The sequence below is a fragment of the Podarcis muralis genome, chromosome 11 (genome assembly GCF_964188315.1).
Source record: "Podarcis muralis chromosome 11, rPodMur119.hap1.1, whole genome shotgun sequence".
Lineage (NCBI taxonomy): Eukaryota > Metazoa > Chordata > Lepidosauria > Squamata > Lacertidae > Podarcis > Podarcis muralis.
In genome coordinates, this window is record NC_135665.1 from 46,603,063 (window position 1) to 46,619,628 (window position 16,566).

The window sequence follows — 16,566 nt, forward strand, 5'->3', positions numbered from 1 at the left end:
TCTCCCAACTGGACTACAGTGGTACCTCGGGTTACATACACTTCAGGTTACAGACGCTTCAGGTTACAGACTCCGCTAACCCAGAAATACTACCTCGGGTTAAGAACTTTGCTTCAGGATGAGAACAGAAATCACGCAGCAGCGGCGCGGCGGCAGTGGGAGGCCCCATTAGCTAAAGTGGTGCTCCAGGTTAAGAACAGTTTCAGGTTAAGAACAGACCTCCGGAACGAATTAAGTTCTTAACCCAAGGTACTACTGTACTGTAATGCACTCTGCACAGGGCTGCCTTTGAAAAATGTTCGAAAGCTTTAGCTGGTACAGAATGCTGTGGCCAGACTGCTGACTGGGAGAGTTACAGGGATCATGCTACTTGCCTGCTAAAACAATTTCACTGGCTATCAGTCTGTTTCTGGGCACAATTCAAAGTGCTGGTCATAACCTATAACACTCTATACGCTCCCATGTTGTGGAATTCCCTCCCAAAATAGGTTAGACCTTTTCACCGATTGGCTAATACCTTCCTATTTAGAGAGGCCTTTGAAAACTAAGTGCACACAATATTGACCACTGATCTGCTATCAGGGCTATCATTATTTTAATACTGGTTTCAAATGTGTTTTCTTTTTCTTTTTATTCTTGTTTTCAACCAGTTGGCTTTGTTACTTTGTATTTTGTAAATATGCTTAAAAAATTAATATGCTGTGAACTGCCTTGAGTCCCAAATTGGGAGAACAGTGGGATTAAAGCACATCGATTATATAAAAAACAAAATGCACCGTAAAAGCCAAGGGACAAGAAGCAGTACCATGATGATGAACGTTTTTGTTTCCTTCTGTACTCTGCTTTGCAAAGGACCCATGAGTTTTGATGAGTTAAGACTGGAGATAGGCAAATCTGTCAGTTTTAGTTTCTATAGAATAGAATCATAGAATCATAGAGTTGGAATAGACCACAAGGGCCATCGAGTCCAACCCTCTGCCATTTTTTCCAGGCTCAAATTCAGTTTGCATATCAGTTGCATATCAGTTTTTAATTTCTTTCTTTCTTTCTTTCTTTCTTTCTTTCTAAAAAGGTCATTGTGAGTATTCATTAGTAGTTTAGTGCCAAGTTTTCTTAATATGCATATTTTTGTATGGCATTTTGGCTAACAGACATTTTTTGCCAAACATTTCCTCTAATATAATACCTTTTTGTACATAATGTTCACTAATATATGCACTTTCTGCACACTTCACCATAGCATATGCAATTTTGTGTGCATTACCTGGATGGAAAAAAGTGAATTTTGAAGGACGGCTGTATTTCAATTAGCGTATAGTTTTTGATCAGGGGAATTAGGTAGGTTTCCCTTTAAATGAGTATGGAATTAAACACCTCCCCATCTGTAGTTGAGACAGATCCCAAGGGAGACGGATCATTGCCTCTTCATCCCCTTGCCGTGCTGAAACCTGCAATCTTTTTTGCAGAACATATCATCTAACCTAGTTAAGTCTGTATAACACCTCCTCTGCACTGTCACTGCAAACTGCGGATTGAAAACTTTTTATGATGCTAGCAATCTGTTTCCCCTTCCCTTTTGTCTGTTTGTTTTAACATGCAGCCAGAAGAAGTTAAAAGCTTGCTCGCTACATTGTGACTCAGTTCCTGATGAAGGCAATGTTGCTTTTTGAACTTAACTGGAGTTAGACACCACATTGCAGAGGCAAGGGTTTATTTGGAAGGAGCAGCAGTTAACTGAAGGTGTAATGTAATTTGTTTTTCCATGCCATTTTCACTAATTTATACATATGCATTTTAATGCACACTTTCCCCTAACTGAGAAATTTTTGTACAAATTCCTTTGGTTCAGAGAACGGCATGGCAAAATTTAGGTCAATGCGAATTCCCAAGGACATGTGTTTTCACATGTTTCAGAAAGTGTGAATAAGGTAGGTTCACATTAAAATGCAAGACGAAACAAATTCCTTCCTCATCCCCAGTGGTGCTTTTGCATCCTTCAGGTTTAAATTCAGAACCAGTAAATGCTGTACACTTTTGCAAATGCCATGGAGCTAAATCGTAACCTAGGATGTATGCAAAAGCAACACTCCTGAGATCCTATTAATGAACAGAATATAGTGAAAAGGGGCAAAGAAAGAAATCAATTAAACTTTTGGCCCCCAGCCAACTGAACCAACTTCTCAGTGAGATGTAGCTCTAATATTCTGTTTTCTAACTATGACGCAGTAACAAGTAAGACACACAAGAAGTTGAAAATGCCAAATGTGTCATTAGAAAAAGTGTGTTGTGGAAGGGGAACGTCATTCCCAGCAGTGCCCCGAGGACAAAGATTCTGAGAATTCTTGAAGTAGATTTGCTTGTGGCGCACAGTTCTGTCAGTGACATATTTGGAATTCCGCCCACTGTCAAGGAGGGTACATTAAAAGGCGCTGGCACCTACAGGAGATACGGAGGGAGAGAAAGAATTCACTTTCAAACAGCGTCTTTTGATTCCAACGCTACCACTTTGGGTGTCCTATGCAGAGAAACAGCGGCATCAGTTAATGAGCCAGTTTATTTTAAATTTCAAATAAGTTTGAGTGATACAAGCAAGAAGAGAGAAAAGACTAAAGATGACTCTAAATTCTTGCAACCATCTGTCAACCAAAAGCTGCCTAAAGCTGTCCTTGGGAAGAACAGTCAATTTCCCCTTTCTGGTGCTGTTTCAGAGCAGAGAAGCTAGTCCCGCAATGCATATCATAGCAGGTTCTGAAAGAAAGCTTCGTGACAAATTATGATTGATATGAAGGTTTTGGATTTAATTCCCAGGAGCAGCCTGAACTGGGTTTTGGGCAGACCTAACACTGGCCCCAGATGCACTGTACATTTAAAGCTGTATCACATCATGACTTCCCCCAATGATTCCTGGGAGCTGTATTTATTATAATGTTTATCTTTCCTAGGAAGAGGGATTGGCTGTTAAGTCACTCAGAATTATATCTCTGGAAGGGGAATAGGAGTCTCACAATTCTCAGCTCCCTTGACAAACTACACCTCCCAGAATTTCTTGGAGGAAGCCTTTAAAGTGGTAGGACACTGCTTTAAATGTATAGTGCAGAAGAGGCCACTGTCTGATAACCAACCCATGCTCTGACCCTGAACTCTGAACTCTGACCCTACCCAAGGCAGAAGGTGGAGAAGAGGTTGACACATGTGCAAAGTGGGGGATGGAGGCTGAAGCATGCAGCTAAGGGCAAGTGCAGAGACAGGTGGCTCAGGGAAGAGAGGCAAAGAAGCATCCAGAGACCCTGCCCAAACCCAGGCTTCCATTACTCACTCCAGATAATTCTGTTTCTGGTGTCTTTGGTGTAGAGTGGGCAAAGTCTACAAAGGAGCCCATGTGGAGTGGGGAAACCTCACAACATCAGGATGAGCTCTGAAGTGAAGCCCAGGCTGATGAGCTGGCTAGTGGCTTCTTGTGCCCGTCCCTCACATCACTTGTGAGGCAAACTGGGAAGGCCCTCACCCTGCGTGAATGCAGCAAAGAACATAAAAAATAAGGAAAGCCCTGCTGGATCAGGCCAAACATCCATCTAGAGCAGCATCCTGTTCTCACAGTAGCCAATTGGATGCCTATTAATGATTCACAGCAACTGGTCTTCAGAGGCTTGCTACTTCCTTACCCTGAATGAACAAGAAACCTGAACTGGTCTATGTTGTGTAATCCAGTGGAATAACTGGGAGACCAATAAATACTTGCCTGAGGCAACAGATCCTGGCTGAATGAGTAGAATATAAATCACTAGATCTGACCAAACCATAGTGTCATAGAATCGTACTGTTGGAAGGGACCCCAAGGGACAGCTAGTCCAACTTCCTGCCATGGAGGAGTCTCAACCCCCCCATCCAATTTGAAACCATACGGGATCCCGCTTAGCTTTGCAAATGTGCTAGCAGTTATATCGCTGCACCACTAGGAGTACTTTTCTAAGGAGGCCATGATGGATGCGGAGTGCTTCTTGCAACTAACTCAAGTAAAGATTGTTTTGGATAAAGCTAGTTCCCTTCAAATAAGAATCCTGCATAAGCTACAGAATTGATGTCCCACATACAGAAGGAGGAGGGAAAGCATGAAAAAAGACCACCATATTGGTTGTACTCTTTTTACTTCCTTTTAAATCCTGTTTGCTGAGAACTTTTTCTTTTCTTTGCTATGTTTTCTACACAGTGCACAAACATATTATGTAAGTATCATATCTATTCATTAATTTGGGGAATTAATAGGCCAGTATTCCATTTAAAAAGAAAAACTGCCCAGAGTGGCTTAGGTTACTGGAAGGCAATGTCACATAGGAGCTCATGCACCACTGAAGATGCTAAGGCTTTGAGTTCACATGCCACTTCTATTAAATTTCTACATGTAAGTTTCACTAACAGGCAGGCAGTTCCTATGGTCCAGCTGCACCAACCTACACTATGCCAGGGATAATGTTTGCATAATGTCAGCTGGGCCCCAACACAACATACTGTATCTCTTGAAAGCCATCCAGCATCATCCTATGATCTTCCAGCAGAAAAGCTCAATGCCAGCCAGCATCCTTGGCAACTCCACTGGCCTTTACAAGTGAAATCTATTGACAATGCCACCACATGTCCAGAAGTCACCGATCCACATATAGTAACAGCCAGGATACAGAGATGTCCAAGGGATCAACACTGTACCTATGTACAGAAACTGGGTTTGTACTGAGATTGTACTGAGACACTGCCCAGTGGTGTTCACAGAATTACACAGTGGCATAACAAAAATCTAACAATCATGACACCTTACCCAGTGCATAGCCCACTGTAGGCTCCTGCCTCAGCACTGGTCTTCATACCCCAGAGATAAGGATAGGAGGAACTACCTGGTTTCATTCTTCAGACTTTGGTAGAGATCACAGTCACATTCTTCTACTCTACCAAAAGGACTTCCAGAAATCATTCCAATGTGAGGGACACTGCTTATCCCAGTCTTTCACTGGATCATATTTCCAGAATATAGCTGGTACATGCCAACAAGCTTTGATTCAGACCCACTTGGATATTCATAGTTCTTGCCCAGATTCGGAAAGGGACAGACCTCAGTTGCATCTCTGTCCAGTTGTTAAGGAATTTGCAAGCAAACTTCACAGACTACAGAATTCCCAGGAGAAGAGAATTAATCCTGCAGGCAACTCTCTTGAAATGGCATGCAGCAATGCAGCATGTTTGTGTTGGTTTCTTTCCAAGGAAGCCTTCCCCAATATAGTGCCCTCCAGGTGTTTTGGACTCTGACTCCCATCATCCCTGACTATTGGCCATGCTGGCTGGGTCTGATGGAATTTGTAGTCCATAACATCTGGAAGTCACCAGGCTGGGGGAAGCTGCTCTTATAGGGGCAATCTCATTCACACATTACACTTTTTAGGTTTGCATCTAACATTAAGATGGTAAGAAGAGCTTTGCTGGATCAAGCCAAAGGCTCGTTTAGTTCAATATCCTGTTTCTCTAATGAGCAGACAGATACCTAAGGAAAGCCCACAAACAGTACATGAATTCAACAGCAATCTCCCCACTCCCTAGCAAGTGGTATTCAGAGGGATATCATCTCCGATACTGGGGGTAGTACACAGCTGTCATGACTAGTAGCCACTGATTTTACTTCTATTGGTGGAGGTTCATCCATCAGGGCAAATGGGGAACTGCCCCACCGATTCCAGTCTTGATTCCTCCAAGCCCACTGGCCTTCTTACAACCAGCCCTTGGAGAACTTGGCAGGAGAAGGATGGGGATAAAGGTAGAATTAGTTGGCTGCATCAGCCATTGGCTCTGTCACTGGTTCTGGTTTCACCTAGTGTTGACTTCCTTGCCTTCCACTCTACCAGTTCCAATTGGTAACATGCACCACTGGGTGCCATATGGCAGTTTCTTCCAGATATATAGATTGATCAGTTGGTCGATTGATCAATATTGTGTATAAATAAAAATGTGACGTCTGAATGCAACAAATGCATGTATTGTACTGGTACACTTGTCTGATTTTTCCTGTTGAATTCACCCAGTGTCCAACCTTGGTTTTTCCCTCTATAATATGTGAACTAGCCTGGACTCTGCGCCTCCTAGGGAGGCTTGCCTCACACTTCCAAAAATGCACCCAACTAGAGAGATGTGATAAGACATGAAAGAGGAGGAGGTGTCAAGAGATCTTATTATCGGCTACACCTCATTGAAAATGAAAAGAGATTATTATCAGGCCCACATGTTTGGGTGAATGATGTTGACTACTCACTCCCCTGAGCAGAAGGAAATTGCCACTTTTAATCCCACCTGGTTTGACAGACATCTGGAGTTCCAGCATCATAGATCCCAAATCTTGCTACAGGAAACAGCCAATAAAGTTGTCAAGGATTAAAAAGCGCAGGCACTTTAGTTTACATCTCTGTTCTTTACAGAGTTCCTAGTCAGGTGAAGGAGAGCAGGGACCATAGATCAATAGTAGCATTTTTTTTTAGTAGAAGACCCCAGGTTTAACAATGGAAATATCTAAAGGCTTATGTTGCAGGTGATGGAAAAGGCATTTGCTTGAGGTGGTAGAAAACCATTGGGTTGTAGCCAATGAAGATCTACACAGAGTAAACCCATTGAAATTAATTGCCCTAAGTTAATCATGCCCATTTGTTTCAGTGGGTTTATTCTGAGTAGAACTGAGTAGAACCACTTACTAGTCAAGATAGACAATGGTGAGGAATAAGGCAGGGAAATAAGGCAGCTTTCCTATCAGAGATGGCAAAAGCGCAGGGACTTTGGGGCAGTAGTCCATGGCCCCAGAGGAGGGACACCCAAACAGAGAATATGCTTGCTATGGTTGTTAGCAAAGATTTTGCACCTATGTTTTCCATTACACATCTTAGATAGCACAACACTGGCAGTCCAGAGGTGCCCTATGCCCCAGTACAGCACATAAATATCTCCTCAACCATTATCCAAATCAGATAATTTTTATAAAGGTTCCCTGCTTGCTAGCAAAGACCACCAAAAGAGAAGGAGCGCCAGCTGGCTTCCCTCCTGCAACAGAGGGCAATTCACTTCCTTAACAATCAGCAGGGAAATTTTTACCCTGAAAGCACAATAAGCACTCTAATAATTCAGTTTTCATCTTGCAATTTTCATATCGGCTGAACGTTCCCTCTAAGCTGCATCAAGTGGGAAGCAGTTTATTTGATTTAATTCACCTAGCTTGGGGTGTACATTGTATTTCCCTGCGCTCACTTTGACTAATTTAGCATTTGAGAACTTCATTGCTTTTTTCTCCCTGAAACTAAACCAGGAAGTTGTGACTGTCACGTGGGACTTCACAAACTTGCTCCCTTAAGTTCCTATTCTGAACAAAAGCCTCCTTCCTTGGGCCCTTTCTTCCACTCATGAACAGAGAGGTTCAGATGCAGACACGTTCTTACATGCTTGTCTAAGGAAGCAATATATTTAATAATAGGTTTGAATGGAAGGTGTCTGTGATAATAACTCTATCAGGTTTTGTAATAGGTAAGATCTCTTTGCATAATGCAATAGGAAAGCGCAGGTGATAAAAACACCATGCAGGTAAGGGTGGAAGTCAACCTCTAAGGATATATTAAATTGGAAATTAATTTGTAATTTTTAAATTGTTAACCTGAGATTTGTTTAAATTGTTAATCTGCTTTAAAAAGTTGAAAACAGAATAAAAATGAATTGATAAAAAAGGAAGGAGTCTCTGTGTCCTCTGTTTAAGGGCTGACAGAAAGACAGCCCCCTGTTTGGACGCACCTCAGCCACTCACAGGGCTCATCCACACTGCTGCTTGTCCCATGCTTAGAGAGCACAGGTCCAATAAGTTTTCTGCTTATCCCATGCTTTTTGGCATGGGTCCAAGACATTTTGCATTTGCCCCACAGCTTTCCCCTGGAAAACAAGCTCTTTACCACTGAAGCAGAACAAACAGCAGTGTGAGGGACTGCCATTTCTTCCGATTCAGAGGTGAACAATGAGTTTTCCTGGGGAAAATGGCAGGGCTAAAACCAACAATTCTTAGACACAGACCTGAGCCGGGAAAGCATAGCACAAAAGGAAGTCTGGATGAGCCCTAATTCTCATCACTGGAACATAAGACGAGCCTGCTGTTCTTTTCTGCTACTGTTGCAACCCAATGGAAGCAAACAACTTCTTAAAGCTGAGAGACCTGTGGCTCTCTAGATGTCATTGGACTCCCAGCTCCCATCAGCCCCAGTCAGCATGATGGGAGTTGTAGTTCAGCAACATCTGGAGACAAGGGGGCTAACCTGAATAAAATATGGGGGGACAGGTAAGCTCCACACTGCAAGATGTGGTGCACACAGACCATTTGAATGTCAATGCCTATCAACTTTGAGGGGCGCTGGTCCCTCAAACATTTTATTGGGAGACTTTGGCCCCTAGGAGTTGGCTCCTATGTCTGCAGAGCCACAGGTTCCCTACCCCTTCCTTAAAGCTTTGTTTGAAAACTCCCTTAGTCCTCCACTGTCTCTGAAGTGCACATAACTTTTCTGTCTAAGCCTCTCTATTTCTCTCCCAGGAACTATTTCCTCCTTCTCCTGGGCCCGGTTAACTATATCTTAATGGGAATCCCCCAAACCATGAAGGTTAGGATTTTGTGGATCAATTAGTTCTTGCATTTTCTTTTTCCTCAATTGAAGCCCAATTCTTGTTGTAGTCGCTTCTATGCTACTGCTACTGCAGCCTCAGTTATCAGGGGCATACAATCTGTTTTCATTAGGCTTTATCACCCTGTGCAATTTGATTATTTCCTCGGGGCCTCTGCAAACCTCATTTGCTTTATAGCAGACTTTTACCAGCTGTTTTGTTTCCTGCGATATGTGGCACGCTGCTTCTCTGATGCTTATTTAAATGGCAAAATGCTTGGAACAGGCCGTCAGTTGCGTTTCAAGGTTTTAAAATAATGGGCCGTTGTTCTCATTAATTCTTTTTTACATCTGAACTTCACCGTTCTTACGGAAATCGGCTAAACTGTTTTAGGATAGATTCAAAATTAAAGAGGTGACTGGGAGCCATCAGGAAGGTATTGCTTAATAGTCTGCCGGGGCAGCAGATTTCACATTTCATATTTCCAGATGTGTTGCACAGCATCGCGTGTGTGCAAGCAGCCATTCAAAGACACTGCAAGAGACTGTGCATCTTTAGCTACATGATAATGTTCACCTGAGCACTATCAAACTGTAGCTCAGTGGCAGAGCATCTGCTTTGCATGCAGAAGATCTCAAGTTCAATTCTCAGCATCTCCAGGTAGGACTGGGAATGTCCCCAGTCTGGAACTCTGGAGAGTTGCTGCAAGGTAGAAGAACCAATGGCATACCCTCCAACATTCCTCAAATGGAAACAGGGAGGTTTTTCACTCTCCGCCAACCTATCCTCCTCAACTCCTGCTTCCCCTCAGGGGTGGAGGAAGGGAGGGGGGCGAGCCCCCCAGGTGTCACCACTGAGAGGGATGACAAAATGTCAGGCAGCACTCACCATGGGGCCTGCAGCGTGCCCGAGCCACACGTCTCTTCTGGAAGTGACACTGTGGCTTGGGTGCCCGCAGGCTCTGTGCTGCCCCCCCAAACAGTCCGTCTGCAGCTTCCCCCTCAGCTTTGGCCTACTGAGTGGGAGGAGGCAGGCAGGCCCCACAGAGTGTCCTGCCCTGGCTCGCCCCATTCTGCAGGCGGCTGGCCCCGCCCCTGGGCGCAAGGCACGCACGCTGCCCCAGGAGCCCGATCAACTTGCTCCGCTGCTGCTTCCCCCCACCTCCGCAGAGCATTTCATATTCAAAGAAGGATGAGTGCCAACACCACTTGACCAATGGGACACAGCACACATGTCCTCCACCACCCTGAGAAGACCCCTTAATCCCTGTTTTATATTACAGTGGATGCTCAGGTTGCAAACATGAGCCGTGTGGAATGCATGTTCACAACCCACAGCGTGTCTGTGCATGCGCTGGTTGCAATTTGGCACTTCTGTGCATGTGCAAAGCACGATTTAGCACCTCAGAGCCAGCATGTCAGGTGGGGTGGGGCCTCGGTGGCAGCAGCCTCCTTCTCCTCCTTTGCCCGCTCTCCAGCAGCTGCTACAAGCTGCCCAGGGGAGGAGACCAGGAGCAGCAGCCATGGAGAGGCAACGGGATGCTCCTTTGCTGCTGCTGCTTAAGACAAGCGCTGGCTCATCCTCCTCCCCAAGCTTGGCAGTGGCAGCACTGGCAAGGGAAATAAGGACCTTCTGGGATCAAATCAGAAGCCCGGATGGCTTTCATAATTCTGGGACTGTCCCAGGAAAATCAGGATGCTTGGAGGGTCTGCAATGGTTTGAATGGGCATAAGGTGGCTTCCTATGACTACCTGTGCCTATGCTCTTATGAGAATACTATTGTTCTGATGTCCTGGTTGTGGGCTTCCCAGAGGCATCTGGAAATGCTGGACTTGATAGGCCTTTGGTCTGAGCCAGCAAAGTTCTTCTTTATTCTTATAAAAAATGTACTTGCAAAAAAACCCAACCCAAATAAAAGAAACTCATAAACGCTGGTACACTCCACCTTGAAGTTCTCTTGCACAAGGCCTCCTGAAATGATGGATAACTTCCAGGTGGATTGTTGACCCAGATTTGCAACATGCTAAGGCAAGCAAGCAAAGTGTTATTACCATTCATCTTTCAGGCTTCGGAAGTCAATATTCTTAAGTGCTTCCCTTGTGCAGGCAGATTTATAATCGTGGACATCCCTTTGACTTTGTAGCTTCCTCCTCCACCTGGTGTCACACAACACAGCTCTTCAGTATCAGTGCTAGACATTGCAGCATATACTATCTTCTGGACTAATAGCAGCTTCCAAACTGAAGTTTCTCTGTTATTATCTGCCAGCAATGTCAACAATCACTCCTTACATATAAATTAGGCAGCACCTATCTCACCTGAAATGAACATCTGCTGGTTCCGGTGGCATTGCTTAGAGGGAGCTGACCTTAAAATAATAAATAATAATAATAATAATAATAATAATAATAATAATAATAATAATAATAATAGTTGTTGTTGTTGTTAATGCTGGACAGTGCAGCACAATGTGCTTGAAATCATTTTGCAAGGAAATAGATCTGCGAGGCTGTGTATTATATGACACTTCCTGTCCCCAGGTCATTTGTGTGGTGCGCAATGTGACACCTTGAGGACAAGATAAGCATCTTAACTTCCTCCTTATATGTGTGATGGATAATGTCCAGCTGGATTGTTGAGCCAGATTTGCAGATCTGGGTTTGCAGATCCATGTATCAGGAGAAAAATAAACACCCATGTGACTGTTTTCGAACTGTATTATTTTACATCATCCCCATGCACCCCACCCCCAGCCTGCCATCAATATACCTGCCAGAAAAAGTAGCAGGAGTCTGTAGTCAGAAGTGAGGTTAGTACAGCAGCTAAGAGGCTGAGCTGGGAAGCCTGGAAGTAGCAGGGTCAAATCCTGCTTCTGCCATTGATTCACTGGGTGGCCCCTTTTGCAAACCACCCACTCTTTTCCTTGGCTCCAGTTCCATCTGAAATATGGGACAAGGAATATGGACACAACTTACATGGTTGTTGAAAGGATTTATGAGAGAATACACATGAATCCAAACACTAGTCACTGAGGCACAGTGGTGGGTGGGTGGGTGTGCATGTACACACTCTACTGCCTTTGGGTTCTGCTTGTTGGCTTCCCATAGATAACTGGTTGTGGAAACAGCAGCGGAGCAAGCCGATTGGGCGCCTGGGGAGGTGTGTGTACCCAGGAGCGGGGCCAGCTGCCTGCGGGGTGTGGCCAAGCAGGGCAGGATGCCTCTAAAGAGTCTGCCTGCCTCCTCCCACTCAGCCGCCCTACAGCTGAGGGGGAGGCGGTGGGCGGACCATTTGGGGCGGACCATTTGGGACCATTTGCCCAAGCCAACGCGTCACTCCCAGGAGAGACATGTGGCTCGGGCACGCTGCAGGCCCCACAGTGAGTGCCACCCAGCATTTTGTCACCCCATCAGTGGTGACCCCCGGGGTTGACCGCCCCCACCACACACCCCTTCCTCCGCCCCTGTATGGAAAACAGGACGCTGTTCCAGATAGGCCTTGGGTAGCATCCAACACAACTTAAGCATATTAGATGTTGATTTTTATTATTATTAGCCTGACTAGGATTTACTGAGATGTAAAGTTGGTGTGTTACTACTGCTGTGTTCTGTAGTTGATGCGGTCAAAAAACTGCAAAACTACTTAAGCCTGATCCAGCAGGGCTTTTTGATGTGCTTTCATGCTTGGCCTCCATCTGCACTATATATTTAAATCAGTATCATACCACTTTAAACACTCATGGCTTACCCCAAAGAATCCTGGGAAGTTTGTTAATGGTGCTGAGAGTGGTTAGGAGACCCCTGTTCCCTGCACAGATCCATGATTTCCAGAGTGGTTTAAGAGTAGATCCTTGTTCCTGCTCTGCAGCTTTGTGAGAGGAACCGGGTCTTCTAACCACTCTTAACACCCTTTACCAAACACAGTTCCCAGGATTCTTTGGGGGAAACCATGATTCTTTAAAGCGCTATGATGCTGCTGTAAACATATAGTGTAGATAATCTACCATACTGGCTTCCCATTTGCAAGATGCGAATGTTATTCTGAGGTCGCGGTGCGATGTGAGACCTTTGTCATATTTTAAAGTGCCAAACAGTGTTACCTTCTTATTAGTCACCTATTCCTTTTATAGGTCACTTTTTTATATATTCTTGTGCTCCCAGTGTGCTTTTCCAGAGGACAGATCGCTGATATTACTTCAAGATGTCAGCCTTATTGACACTAATGTGACACATGGTATTCTCCAGAGTCCCCACACTCCAGGACAAGGGAATGCAGGCTGATTTCAGATGACAGCATTCCCTAATTGATTCTGAGGGCGCTTTGAAGTCGTCCTCTTTTAAGAATCGCCGCAGATGAGTTGCACCCCCCCCTACCACCACCAATGGATGTTGTTCTGGAAAATACATTTCTTTTGCTACATCTGCTTCAGAGGTGGGGAGACCTTCACAGCCTGGGGGCCACATCCAGTGGCAAAAGTAGGCAATACAGTAGATGTGACTGTAACCTTTTGAAATTAGGCTACATTCCAGCCTTGCAAAAGTCGGAGGGAATTCAACATTGTGCCCTAAGGCAAATGTTCAGTCAGTGCAAGGATTTGTCTTTGCACAATTGTTCTCCTTCCCCTGTGTGGCACCTAAATCTGCTCTAGGGGTTCCCCAAACCTTTGACGCAAATCTGGAGGTAGCCTGTGGAAAGGAGAGGGCAGACACAGAAGTCCCATTCCATTTGGGGACTTATGGGGACAGAACTACATAATTGTATAGGAATTTATTTGTGTATGCTACTACAGCAGAAAGAATGCTACTTGCCCAAAAGTGGAAATAAGTAGAAGTCCCAGTAAAGGAGGGAGGGATACAAAAACTCATGGAATATGCAGAAATGGTGAAACTTACAGGAAGAACAAGAAATCAAGATAACAAACTTTTTCTAAAAGAATGGAAATGGTTTGTTGAATATTTACAGATAAATTGTAAATTGATAAAAACATTACCAGGATTAATGTCATAACCTGCAGTTATAAGAATATATATTTACAGTAGATAAATAAATGAGCAAGTTAAATGAACTTGGATATGCAGAAGGTATTAAAAAATAAATTTAAGGAACCGCAGAAAGAGGGGGAAGGAAGTCAAATTTTGAAAGGTTGAATTGATTGTAAAACTAATGAAATGTAAAAATTTGAAAAGTATAAATAAAAAACTGAAAAGAAGTTCCATTGCACAAGCAGAAGTTGTTCCGCTCACAGTTATTTAGTTGAAAATGGTCCTCAGCGATTTACAAACACACAAAACATTTCTCCATCCAGTGAAGCCGGAGGCATTACAGCAATTCAAGGACGCATCCCAGCCATGCAAAAACTCTCAAGGTGGATTGGATTGGATTGATCTTTATTACGGCCATTGGCCCGTTACACGACAGTTTCCCATACCAACATATTATACTTAAACCTCCAAATTTAAAATCGGCAAAACTTACAAAAGACAAACAATAATCGAAGCAGAACAAAAACAAAAACCACCATCATACAAAAACAGAAACCACCATCATACATTACAGTAAATTTGTAACCTATACATCGCCCTCTGCTCATAAATTAATCAGGGATATCAATGGTGATATCGCCTAAAACATAGATCATGGTTTAAAACAATGGTGATATCACCTAAAACATAGGTCATGGTTTAAAGGGGTTATCCGAATCACACAGGAGACCGTTTCTCTTCTTTAGGGATAGGACGCTGATCAGGAATCTGGCAACCATGAGTGATTTTAGGGGGTCATCATCAATTAGTAGATATCTCAGTTTGGCTTCAATTGTATCATCGGCAATTCCCTTAAGATATTGAGCAAGGAACTTGCTCCTGGCCGGTAAGTGAAAAGCACAGTCAAAGATTATGTGATGCAACGATTCCGGTGCCCCACTATTACAATCACATAAGAGCGATATCTGTCCATTGGAGAATCTATTTCTCAGCACGTTCGATGGGAAGGTGTTGAATCTTGCCTTTACAAAGGCATATCTATGAGCTGAGGAAGTTAGGGAATTCAAATAGTTTGGGAGCCTTAAGAGGGGTAATAAACCAAGATTTAGAGGTGAGCAGGTACCATTGCCCAAGATCATTTTCTGCTGCAAGTCCATCTCCTCTAGCTTACAGGTTACTGTTCTTTTAGCTGGGACTATGTCCTGCTCTAGTAATTTGGATGGGGAGATTCCCATTGCCGTTATTTTCAGCTGTAAATTTTTTACCCATGGGCTCTGGAAATCGTCTCTCCACATACATTGTATCAAGTACAAGTTTGGGAGATTGTGCCATAGAGATAACCAGTGACAAAGTATGTGCTTCCACAGAGCATTTTCCAGGGATACAATATTGAGTTCCATGCGTAACGCTGTATTACTTACACAGTTGGGCAGTTTCAATATCCCTCTTAAAAACTGATTTTGAATGACCTCCAGGTGAGATAGGTTGGCAAAAGTCCCCCAGATTGAGATGGCATAAGCAATTGTCGGGATCACCTTGGCCTTGAAGACTTTCAACGCCGATGGGATATGAAGGGCCCCATCGGTGAAGAAGAATCGCAAGATCACCAAGGAGATAGCTTTGGCTCTATTTGTAACATAGGCTACATGGGCCTTCCATCTGAGAAACTCTCAAGGTGGATGCAGAGCAGGGTCAGCAAAGGGTGCCTTGGGGAGAAGGGGTGTGGCCTGCAGAGGCAGTGCATTCTGGGGAAAGTCTGAGAGTCAGATAGAGAAGCTTGGGCCACATTCTGAGGTTCCCCATCCCTGAAATATGTGTTCATCAATAAATACTGTGTCAATCTTCCTTGGAGATAATCATGGAGGGTCCCCATAGCCTCCTTTTGACATCTTTATTATGTTTCATCACATTTTTTCTTTAAAAAATCCAATGATGTTTACATAGGGATGGATGGAGTTTGTGTTCTGCTCTGGGATTATGAACAGCAAGTAGTAAATATTTTAAATGAACGAATAAAGAAATCTGTCTGCTTCTGGTCCTTATCACTTCCACTGTTTTTAATCCACGATTCCCTTTGATTTCCATTTCTGCACCTTTTTGAAAAAGAAATCTTCTCAAAATGCATATTGAAAGACTGCTGTCCTACGTGGATGGAGGTTGGGTGGGGAGACTCAAGGGCTCCAAAGCACCATATGAGCATTTTAAAAAACAGCAAAACCCAAGAAACACAACTGAAAAACCAAACTGCATAAAAAATGCGTCTAAAACCATCACCACAGCTACATTTTCTTCTGGGTAGAAAGGGTACACTCCATCTGGTATATAGTCATTGGGGGGGGGGGATTGTTAATTAAATGTTTTAATGACGGAGTTCAGCTGATGCTCACTAATTAATCAATGTTATTCTTTATTTACAAGCAACTGTCCATCAAATTTGAGATCTTCCATTTTTTCCTTCCTGTAATCAGAAGTTAAAACTCAGAAGTAGTATGTAAATGAGGGACGCGGGTGGCGCTGTGGGTTAAAGCCTCAACGCCTAGGACTTGCCGATCAAAAGGTCAGCAGTTCGAATCCCCGCGGCGGGGTGCGCTCCCATTGTTCGGTCCCAGCGCCTGCCAACCTAGCAGTTCGAAAGCACCTTCAGGTGCAAGTAGATAAATAGGGACCACTTACCAGCGGGAAGGTAAACGGCGTTCCGTGTGCTGCGCTGGCTTGCCAGATGCAGCTTGTCACGCTGGCCACGTGACCCGGAAGTGTCTGCGGACAGCGCTGGCTCCCGGCCTATAGAGTGAAATGAGCGCACAACCCTAGAGTCTGGCAAGACTGGCCCGTACGGGCAGGGGTACCTTTACCTTTACCTTTAGTATGTAAATGAATGCTGCTGAGAAACATGTCGGAACATTATCCACTGGTGAAAACCAGTGGATAG